Consider the following 11,876-nt stretch of genomic DNA (forward strand, 5'->3'; position numbering starts at 1 on the left):
CATCTCCTAGCACCTGGATCAGCCCTCTACCCCCATTTTACAACCACAGGAAAATTATTCTGGGTTCTTTCTGGTTTTCTCCTTCTCTCCATGAAAGCAGAATCTACCTTGCAGATTGGCTCAAGTGACCTCATTTTTGCTGAGCTAACACTTCTCTCCGGAGCCAAAAACAATAACTCTTGGTAATGAGCAAATGTTCGGGAGCTTCAGTTTCCTCGGCTGCCAGACCCGCAGCCATTTCTCACACTAACAGCCCGCGCGAAATTCCAGGCTCGCTAGATTGTGTAGAAATCACCGCTACAGGCCTGGGTGTTGCTAAGACAGGTGACCCAGTTACATATATTTTTCTCTGTCTCTGTCTTTGGCCACAGCCCAAAACCCTTCCGGGAAAGTGAGGTACAGAGCTCGTCTTAGGGTGATTCTCTAAAGGCAGCCTGAGGACTCGACCTTCTCTCTCTTTCCCCCATTAATGCCCAGAATAAAAGCTCTTATCACGCATAAGAATCTAAATATCCTTGTAAGCAGAGCCGTTTCTGAGCCTCCTAACCTTAAATCCCATGCTTCCTGACTTAAATCACGGACAGGCCCTGATGCTATCCGCGTTGAATGGGTGTTAGACTGTAATCCTTCTCGGTGCCTTCGGGATGAATGTTTTTGGGTTTGTCTGAGCCGGGAGCTGGGGAATCTGCGTTATGATTTGTTTACTTTAATGATATTTTGAATAAATAACACCTGCCTAAACAATTAACATTTCAAAAAGTGTACAACGGCAATACGGTGAAAATCCTGTCTCCCTGCGCTACCCCAGGACCCCTACACCCCGGCCGTAGGCCAGCAATGCTAATGTTCTTTATTAATCCGGCAAAAATATCCAATGCATTTAAAATGACTGGACGCGTGTGCTCCTTCTCGGCCCATTTTTGCACACAGGGTGTCCCCTGTGCACGGCCGTCGCCCCTGAAGGCGCTCCGGCGGTTCTCTGATGGCCAAGCAGAGCCCTGACCCGGAAGTGATGTGCTGCAGGGTCACTGCCCAGAGCACTTGCGTGTCGCCTGAGATGCCAGGGGCCCGGCAAGACCATCCGCCCACCCGCCTGGGAGTCAAAGCACCAGCCACAGTGGGGCGAACAGCCTCGTGAACAGGGGGATGTCAAGGCTTCGGGGAGCCAGGTCCACCCCCCAGGCTGCTGCTCAGCTGGCTTCCCCGCGGAGCCCTTGGGGGGCAACCGAAAGTCCAGGCCAGGCGATCGGCGGGGGACAGAACGGCACCGCGTCTGACACCGGCGCCGACCCAACCCCGCTGCTGACTCGCCAGCTTCTCAGAAGCAACGGGCACAGAGGACGACGGAAACGCCGGGCATCAGATGGCCCAGGCTGTGCTCGCGGCCGGCTGCAGAGAGCCAGTCGGAAGGGCTCAGAGGTCTGCTGCCATCACTCCGGGCAGTCACCGCAGTGGGACACACAGAGCTCGCAGGTCCAGGAGCCACGGGACCATCACTGAAGCCTCGACATGTCTCAGGAACCCCCAGACCCAGTATGCAAGCCCCTCCCCTACCCTCCCTGTCCACTGCGGGCCTAACACGCACCTCAAACCCAAAACAGCCAAGACTGAACTGCTCTGTACACCTGCAGCCCCCATGGGCTCCTGTGTACCCTTCCCCACCTTGGCTGACAGCCTTCACCCTCCCTGGCCGTCTCTGACCCTTCCTTCCCTCAGCAGCTCACAGCGTGTCATCAGTAACCTTCCGTCAGCTTCCGCAGGAGACACGCACGAGAGCCGACTACAAGCCACAGAATGGGAGGAACCCTTTGCGGGTCACAAATGTGGTGAGGAGCTCTTCACTCACACGACCCTTTCTAAGTGATGTCTTCCTTGATGGCTTTACCTAAAATCCCCCCCACCTGGCTGGCAATCCCTATCCCCCATCCCACCCCTGCTTTACTTCCTCTGCGGACTCGTGAACATCTACCATACTAGAAGTTTTACCTACTTACCGTGTTTATCTTGTGTCTTACCAGGTGGAAAATTTCCTGGAGGCAGAGATTTTCCTCTATCGTGTTGGCTGCTATTCCTCTCCTAGTGGCTGGCACACAGGGGGCGCCCCCTAAACGCACCGAGGGTCAGTGAATCGAGAAGGACAGAACAGACCGTGAACGGCTGACTGACGCAGCGGACTCCACCAGCTCAAGCCGCCAGCTCCTGCCTGTTTCCTGACACATCCCTGTTCTGGCTTCATTGTCCATCATCATCTTTCCACAATCTTTAAAAAAATTTTTTTAATGTTTATTTTTGAGAAAGAGGAAGGAAGAGTACTAGCGGGGGTTGCGGGGGCAGAGAGAGAGGGAGACACAGAATCGGAATCAAGCTCCAGGCTCTGAGCCGTCAGCACAGAGCCCAACGCGGGGATTGATTGAATCCACGTGAGATCACGACCTGAGCTGAAGTTGGACGCTTAACTGACTGAGCCACCCAGGCTCCCGTGCCTCCCCTCCCCTGCCCCATGATCTTTTATTTGAACTTCAGGCTCTTGCAGGCAAGTTAATCCCACTCCGTTAACAGAGACAGAGACTACCAATCTCAGAAGTAGTCAACAGTAGAGCCAGTACATGGACATCTCAAGTAGCCAGTGTGAAGTTTGGTCCCTGCATTTAATGGGTGTCCATGCCTCCGGTGCAACAACTCCCCGGAGCAATGATTAAGCACCAACAGAATAGCCACTACCAGCACAGAGGAGGACCATAGGACCCAGGCCCCTTCCCGGAATCAACACCCCCTCCAGGCCGTGAGGTTTGGATACACTGAGGTCTGAGAGCCCGTCAAGGCTGTGTGTTCTCAACTTCTTGAAAGCAAGGACTAGACCAAGCCCATGTCAAATCTCCCAGTGTTGTGAGGCAATTAGGGCTCGATAAATACTGGTTACTTTCAAAACTGAGATTCATCTCCTTAGGAAAACTCCATGGGAAGGATCATCCCAGCAGAAAGAACAGCAGCTTAATGTCCATCAGCAAAGCCAGCAGTGAAATGTTAATGTTTTAAAGTCTCGTCATGCGATAATAGACTCAGTACCGATAAGGAGAGTAAAAATGCCCTTTCCCGGGGGCACCACATGGGGCAGCGACACCTAGCTTTCCCCCAAGAAAATCAGAGCTCACAGCACTGCAGAAATACCAGTGATCACTGGTGATCATTTAATGCCTCTAGGGCAAAGAAAGAAATCAAATACGAGACTCAAGATGTGCGAATGCGTGCCTACATGTACATACATGCACAGACATACATACGTGCACACACACACACATACATACACACGCACATACATTCGGGAGAAAGAAAACAAGTGAACTATTCAAAACCTGTAGTTCAAAGGAAGCCCATGCCCCGTGCATGCCCCAAGCGCAGACACTGGGGTTACACACACAAACCCCATTGATGCCTCTGGCTCCAAGCAGCTGAAGCTGTAGTGACGGACTCACAATTGGCCCACAGGTGGAATGCCATTCTGAATGCCATTTTAGTAAAAAAATTCAAATCACAATTCTTAGAATGTTCCATTAACCCGGGGTCTCTCCAATGCTTCTCATCTGGGCAGAAATTCAATGGAAGGGATTTGCTGGCTCTTGTAAACCCAAAGTGTGTAAATAGTCCTAGGTGATGAGCTCTCCTTCAGAAGAAATGAAATACTCTGTCTCCAATTAAAGAAAATCCAATATTTCAGTCACATCTCCTACCGGGTTCATTGTGTTAATTACAAAAGCCTCAAACTCATTTTTTGAGGACAGGGTTTGTCAGCCTGGGCACTACTGATATGATAGACCAGATAATTATTTTTCGTAAGGGGAGTGGTGAGGGCTGTGCAGAGACACCGTAGGAGGCTCAGGTGCTTTCCTGCCTTCCACCCGCTAGATGCCAGTAACATCCAGCGTGACAATCAACAAAGTATCCATGCATCACCCAACTTCCTCTTGGGGACAAAATGCCCCCTGTGGCAAATCACTAGCCAAGGATAATTACCCTAAAGGAATTCAGTCTAACCATGCGGTTAGAAAGAACTATGTGTCTGTGACTCTTACTTTTCCTTCACCGAGGGGATCCATTCCAGCACTCCTGAGATACTTGATGTGGAAACATGTCCCTATCCTCACTGGCAATAGTTTGATTAGGAAAAATTCATCTCTTTCCCCCGACAGCGTAGTTAACAGTGAAATGCATGTATGAGGTGATGGCAAATATGTCTCCCTTCTGTCCCCGAGGTCCTGCTCACAGGTGCGGCTACAGGACATGAAAACCAAAGTGGTTTGGGGTGCGTTGGTGACTTGAGGAGCTGTTTCTTTGGGCTCTAGAAAAGGGGAAATGGCTCACTAGGTGTTGCGGAACACATCAACGGAGCCAGGGAGTTGGCTTTCAGGGACAGCATCAGCAGTGCATCTGCAGACGTGACAGAGATGCCGGCTAGTGACAGTGTCTAGATGGAAGTTGGTGCCAGGCCAGGCCCCCAAGGATGAAGGCCACTAATGAGCCCAGAATGAAAGCTGATGTCCCTTCTGACGCCTGAGCTGGCCTGACTCATCCACTCTGCGCTAATGAGGGGCTGTGGGCCATTTAACGGCCACTGGGGAGACTGACCTCTGCCGTTATGAGTGGGTCCCCACTCTCCTCACCATTTGCCACCACAGAGGAAGGTCAAGAGCACACTGGAAAACAAACACAGACCCCCGGCAGAGGGTTGGGGGGTGGGGGTTGTCCGAGGCTAATATCTCAACAAAGAGTCAATTTCTACTTCAGCTTGGAACATTCAAGGTCAGAGCCCTGGCAGCCAGTGTCTTTAAAAACTCTGTGGGGCCCCGGAGCAAAGATGTGTCCTCTCTCTGATCTAGGCCGATTGACTCGCCCCACAGAAGGGGGTCAGAGTCCAGAGACCACGCCCTTCGAATACAGAATCCCAACACGGAGTCTATCAGGCGTTACCTTATTAAGGGAGCATAATATCCGAAGTCAGGGCGCTCCGAGGAACTCCAGCTCAGCACACTGATGATGAGACACGGCACTGAAGACACAACCGCCGGCGCCGGCCCCACACGTGCGTGCGTCCAGGGCAGACACCCATCCCGCGGACACGCGGTCAGCAATGAACAAGAACCATGTGCCTGCTCCGTTCTCAACACTGATAAACAGCAGAGACCGAGGCAAGGGCAGCCCCTGACCCTTCCATTTCAGTGGGGGAAGGTAAATCGTAGATAGTGACCATGACCGTGACGAGTGCCCCTCCCCACACATCTCTGGCCCTCGGCCTTCCCCCGACGCTCGACAGGAGCGCACTTCCTGGCCTCTGTGCATGAACCACGCTTCCTCCGGATTGGAACCGGGTCCAGCCTGGGGCTTGATCTTCTGCCAACACAGAAGAAAACGAGACTCTGTACTTTCTGATGGACCAACCTTCAAAAGCAGACGAGAGCACGCAGGACACAATGTACCTTCCACGCGCAGTGATTCTGACCGTGCCGTGCAACCCGCCACCCCTCCCCTCTGCTGGAGCCATTCGCCAGCGCTCCAGGAGTCCCCAGCAACCAGGAGGAGGGGAAACGATTGTGCCCCTGGTCCCAAGGGCCAAAAGCATCGCTGTCCCCTGCGGGCAGAGCGTTACCTTGGGTATTTACAATTCTCCAGCCCCAGCTAATCCGTGAGGTCCAGGTTCAAACAAAAGAGGTGAAAAAAACACCAAATCTCTCCAAAACATCCGCAAATATTTCGACCTTGAATTCCTCCCTAGACCACTCCGTTCATCGGGTATGTCAACCTGAGTCACTGGGTTATCACTGAAGATGCTTCCCAAGTGTCAGAGACGACTTTGACTACATGTCTCTAGGAGAGACTCACAACCCAAACCCTTGTCACTGTGGCTCTCATGTGCGGGGACGAATAAAAAGAAAACATACAGAGGGGCGCCTGGGCGGCTGCCGGTTAAGCGTCCAGCTTCAGCTCAGGTCGTGATCTCCTGGTTCAGGAGCTGGAGCCCCGCATGGGGCTCTGTGCGCGCAGCTCGCAGCCTGGAGCTGCTTCGGGCTCTGTGTCTCCCTGTCTCTCTGCCCCTCCCCTGCTCACACTCTTGTTTCTCTCTGTCTCTCAAAAATGAAAAAATGTGTTTTTTTTTAATTTTTTAAACATTTATTCATTTTTGAGAAAGAGCGATAGAGTGTGAGCAGGGGAAGGGGCAGAGAGAGATGGAGACACAGAATCCGAAGCAGGCTCCAGGCTCTGAGCTGTCAGCACAGAGCCCGACGCGGGGCTCGAACCCATGAGCAGTGAGATCATGACCTGAGCCGAAGTCGGATGCTTAACCGACTGAGCCACCCAGGCGCCCCAATGAATAAATGTTTTTTAAAAATGTTTAAATAAAACATAGAGAATCTCAGTTACTTAATTCCAATATAATTATATCATAAATATACCAGATATATTAATAAATTCCAGTGAACATATTGACTTGTTCTTGTTCATGCAAAACACAAGAGATCTCAACTCAGAATAGTGAGGACAGGAGGGGTCCAGGGAAAAGTCTCCAAACGTAAAAAACACATTTGGGGGAGCGTAAAGCCAAGGACAGTCAGTGTTCACCTTCCCAGGAACATGCTAGAAAAGCCCACGCTTTGCTCGCAAGCCTCCTCTGGAGCTAATCCAGGCAGGGGAGAGCACTAAACGTCTTCTCCGAACGAAAGTACTCAGAGCATCAAGACGGGACCTCAAAGTCAAGCAGTCCCTGACCACCTTGCTCTTCAGCGGGGATAAGGGGCCTCCTAAGGACTCCTCCTTCTCCTCAGGGGAGTCCACTTGCAGCAGCCAGAACCCGCGTGAACCCCCCTGAACCCGGAACACTGTCCTCTGTGCTCCTCTGCCCAAGACCAACCAGGCTGGTGTTTCAATCATCCACATGCATACAGCCTCGTCTTGGCTATTTCTGTACTGGACCGTCCCGCCGTTTATTGCTAATACTTGCTAATAACCACGTTCAACACATGATGAAACACCACCAGCCAAGAATGGCCATTATGCTTAACAGACAGATTAGCAAGAAAGGGGAGCTTCAAACTACACGTAGGGTAAATGGGATGTTTTAATTTACACTAGCTGATCTACTATCATTTTGTTTTTAGTGCAATGGCTTGTTATACATATAACTAATAATGCTAAATAGTGAAATGTCAAGCTTCAACTCTTAATAGCCTCGTTTGAGTGACATGTGTATTTATTGCCCCTCTAATTATTTTCCCAGCCATCTGAAGCAGGACACTTCCCGACACCAGAGTGAGCCGCCTAGCTCCCGGTCACAGGGATAATTACAATACTCTGGCCCTTGCAAGGTCAAAATTATTGCAGTAGGGAGCCTGGCCGTAGACTTTCTACTACAGCCTACATTTTGCTTTCTTTCCCAGATCACACTTTGAAAATGTATTCAGAGGAGGGGCCTGGGGGCTCAGTCAGGTAAGCGTCTGACTCTTGGTTTCGGCTCAGGTCATGATCTCGCGGTTCATGGGTTGAGCCCTGCGTCAGCTCTGTGCTGACTGCCAGCTCAAAGCCTGGAGCCTGTTTCAGAGTCTGTATCTCCCTCTCTCTCTGCCCCTCCCCCACTTGTGCCCTCTCTCTCTCTCTCTCTCAAAAATAAATAATAAAAGAAGAAAATGTATTCAGAAACTTCAAATTCATCACTTACTAGTGAAAAAGTCACTAGACCACATTTTTTTAAAATATTTTTATTTATTTCTAGGAGAGAGAGAGAGAGAGAGTGAGCAGGGGAGGGTCAGAGAGAGAGGGAGATACAGACTCTGAAACAGGCTCCAGGCTTTGAGCTGGCAGTCAGCACAGAGCTGACGCAGGGCTCAACCCATGAACCGCGAGATCATGACCTGAGTGAAAGTCGGATGCTTAACCGACTAAGCCACCCAGGCGCCCCTAGACCACATTTTTTTTTTTACGAGAAGCACGACTTCCAAACGGGCAGCGTGACTGGTAGGTTCTCCTTCCAGGGCCTCGTCCAGGTTCACGTAATAAAGCTCACCACTGTGCTCCCCCCGTGTAACTCTCCAGAATCAGTTGAGACTCATTCGTGAGAAGCAAACAGTTTCCTGAGCGCCCGGAGCCAAAGTCTCCCAGCCTGGAAGCGGGCACCAGGCCTGAAACTGCTCCGTTTACAAACCGAGGCTTGGACACAGGTGCTGGGTACGTGAGCTGGCGCCTGCTCACTTCAAATCCCCGCCGTCCCCTCTTCCACACAGTGTGGGTGGGGCAGAGCCCGCCCCCCAAGTGCAGGAGGGGCATGTGGCCTCCGCCCTGGCCACCAGAACATTCGATGCATGTGGACAGAGATGCCCAGCAGACCCCATGGGGAAGGGAGGTATGGGCAGGATATTAAAAAAACAAAAACAAAAAAACCCACACTTTCAGGAATTGTAGGTGAAGGGCATCCCTCTGTTCTTCTGGGATTTAGGGCTACAGGGAGGGGGGCCTGGGGCTTTCAGGTGTTGGTACGTGAAGAAAGTCTGCCAGAGATGAAGCCCATCCAGGGGACAGAGCCAAAAGATGGTCAAAAAGTTGGTCCCGATGTAAACATTTTAGACCTTGGATCCACTTATGTCCCAGTTTTATTTTTTAATAGGCTTTACTTTTTAAAGAAGTTTTAGGGTCACCGCAAAACTGAGCAGAAATACAGAGATTTCCCGTGATCCCTCTGCCTCTACAGCCTGCCATCAACAACCCCACCACAGCGGCACATCTGCTACCGGCCACGCACCCACAGTAACACATGACTGTCGCCCTCAGGGCTCACGCCTGTGTGTTCTGTGAGTTTTGGCTAATGTGTAGGACACGTGTCTACCATTATGATGTCATACGCACTGGTTTCACTGCCCTAAAAACTAAGTCCTGGCAAGCACTGAACCTTTTCCTGTCTCCAGAGTCATGCCTTTTCCAGAATGTCACAGAATTGGAATCATATAGTGTGTAGCCTTTTCATATTGGCTTCTTTCACTCTGTAATAGGCATTTAAGCTTCCTCTACGTCTTTTTACGGCTTGAAAGCTCATTTCTTTGTATCCCTGAATAACATTCCATCATCCGCATGGACCACAGTATGTTTCCGCATCCACCTACGTGGTTGGCTTCCAAGTCTGGGCAATTACCAACGAGGCTGCTATAAACATCCACCTGCAGGGTTTTGTGTGGATATAAATTTTCGGCTCCTTTGGTGCCTGGGCTTTTTAGTTCCATGAGCCTGTACTTATCTTTATTAATCAAGCCATTAAGGTGAATCCTGTGTCGTTTGTATAGACAGGAGTCCTGATTCCACCGCTGCTTCCCAGGTTATGTGTGATTTAGTCGGAAACAACCTGTGTCGCCTCAGGTGAGTCACCAAACCTCATGCCACCTGGTTCTGTCATCTTCCAGGAGGTATAGGGGCTCCCTTGCTCAGCATGTCACAGAATCGTTAATATCAGTGACCAGGGGACCATGTCAGCGGGCGATGCTCTCAGCAGGCAGCACCCAGAGGCTAAACAGGCGGTGCCCATCTGCATCCCAGCGCCGAGCCCAGCTTGCACAGGGCAGGGACGCCCTCTCCGTCACCCCCAGCTCCCCTAGAGGGGTCTGGGCATCTGGGTCGAGGCCTCTCATGCTGCTGCACGATGAGGCAGACTTCCGGTATCCCAGACAAGCCTAAAACCAGGTGGAGGGCAGGGGGAGGGGACAGGCCATATGATTATGAGTTAGGTCCCCTCTGGCTAAAGCTCCCTGAGCCAGTGACCGCCGTGTTGACTAGCACAGATACAACTCATTACCATCACGGCAGAACGTTCTAGCAGTCAGGGCTTCTCTTGAGCCTTACGCCGTCCTCTGAGACATTGGTCAAGCTTCTCTCACTACTTTACACCTACGGGCGTACAGTTGTTTTTCACTTCCGTGCCAGATACTAAGTGGGCACTTGTTAACAGGATGTGGCCATCAGCCCTGTGCACGTGGTAACCACAGTGTGTTTCTGCTAATATCCAGGAAGGAAATGACAACACGAGGTGTGAAAAGTCAGCAAACATCATGATGAGTGGTGTCGAAGAATGAAAGAGGAGGCCTTCTAAAGCAGTAACAGGAGAGCCAGCTTGCGGCAGGGGCTGACGGCAAGCGGGAACATCGACCTCGCGGGGCCCGCTGTTTACACTTTGACTTTGTCACACGTACAGCTCTGCAAGAAGGGATCCAAAAACGCAGTCTAACTTCACGGATCTTGGTGAGACATGGCCTGGGGCACCGAAAAGCCAGCCTCTCGCATCACATGGTTTTGTGCTTGCAGGCGATGGGGACGCACCACGCATGCGGTGTGGGTGAGCCACAGACAAGGATCCCTGGACACTACAGTCAGATCCAAACCGGGCTCTGCGAGAAGCGTCTCCTCCACACCACGCCCACCGGGACCTGTGTCTTCACGGCCAGCGCCTTACCTCCCACGCTGTTGTCACTCAAATGCAAGTTCATACCCCTCTTTTTAGAGTATGTTTTACTCTCTCTTGGAGGTGCCTGAATAAATTGTAAAAAGCTTCAAACTCAAAAGCAATCATATCCTAATTTTCAAAGTTTATCAGAAAACAAAAACTGGAAATGGGGCGCCTGGGTGGCTCAATCAATTAAGAGTCTGACTGCAGCTCAGGTCACGATCTCACGGTTTGTGAGTTCAGGCTCTGCGCCAGGCTCTGTGCTGATGGCTCAGAGCCTGGAACCTGCTTTGGATCCTGTGTCTCCATCTCTCTCTGCCCCTCCCTCACTCTCTCTCTGTCTCACTCTCTCTTTCTCTCTCTAAGATAGATAAACATTAAAAAAATTTTTAAAACCTGGGTGAGCCCTCCAGATAGCAAAATGATTCAACTATTGTCCTGCGTGGTACTGATTCTCCCTGTCTTCCTCCTCCTTCCCTCTGGCCCTCTTTGGGGAAGAGAATTGTTTATTCACTTTCTTTTTCTTTCTCAGTAAAACATAAATTGTTTTCTAGGACCTTAATTCTTCTAGATTTCTGTATCTTCTGTATTTCTTACTAAAATACAGTGAACTTAGCTTTGAGAAACTTGAATTCTTCCAGCATTTCATGCAACACTAATCAACAACAATTGAAATACTTGGTAAGATTCAAACACAATTCACTAGGCATTCTGGATTTTAATTCGCTTCTGTCTAAGAGGATAGTGCAGATTTTGCAGAACTGCTTGCAGCTGTGACTCCAGAAATGGACCATTTCTGTGTCCAGAAAGGGACCATTACCTTGAAAAGAACAAAAAATCCAGCCACAACCGGGATGAACAAAGCAGGGTTTGGGGGCAGTAGGCTTGGCTCCTTCACAAACTCAAACGTTTTCATAGTAAGACCAAAAGTACACTGATCTCCAGAACCTGAGGGGAAAGAATTCCTTGACCTGGATTTGCAACTGGAGTCTACATGCCTCCAATAAAATTGTTTTTCCTTAGAGAGAGAGAGAGAACGATAGAGTTGGGGAGAGGGGCAGAGAGAGAGAGAATCCCAATATGGAGCTTGATCCCACGACACCAGGATCATGACCTGAGCCAAAATCAAGAGTTGGATGCTCAACTGACTGACCCACCCAGGTGCCCCAAATCCTTTTTTTAAGTAGGCTCTACACCCAACATGGGGCTTGAACTCGCAAGCCTGAGGTCAAGAGTCATGCACTCTACTGACTGAGGCAGCCAGGGGCCCCTCAGACTGTTGAGTGAGAAAGAATCTGATTGATTCTTACTCCCCAGAAGCCATTTTGGGTCAAATAAATACAGTACTTGAAGCAGAACTTTAATTCGTTCAAATGGGAAGCAGTTGAGGGAGAGGGAAGGCTTTAAA

The 11,876-nt window shown here is 50.5% G+C and overlaps 1 long non-coding RNA gene across 1 annotated transcript; it reads left to right on the forward strand.

Moving 5' to 3' along the window:
* The first annotated feature begins 8,923 nt into the window (after positions 1 to 8,923).
* Positions 8,924 to 10,586, forward strand: LOC144218216 (uncharacterized). Its single transcript, XR_013331082.1, has 3 exons — positions 8,924 to 8,987; positions 9,318 to 9,390; positions 10,035 to 10,586. It is a non-coding gene; the product is annotated as an uncharacterized LOC144218216 (long non-coding RNA).
* Positions 10,587 to 11,876: the final 1,290 nt, after the last annotated feature.

Source organism: Crocuta crocuta, unplaced genomic scaffold, assembly GCF_008692635.1.
Source record: "Crocuta crocuta isolate KB4526 unplaced genomic scaffold, BGI_CrCroc_1.0 scaffold29, whole genome shotgun sequence".
Taxonomy (NCBI): Eukaryota; Metazoa; Chordata; class Mammalia; order Carnivora; family Hyaenidae; genus Crocuta; species Crocuta crocuta.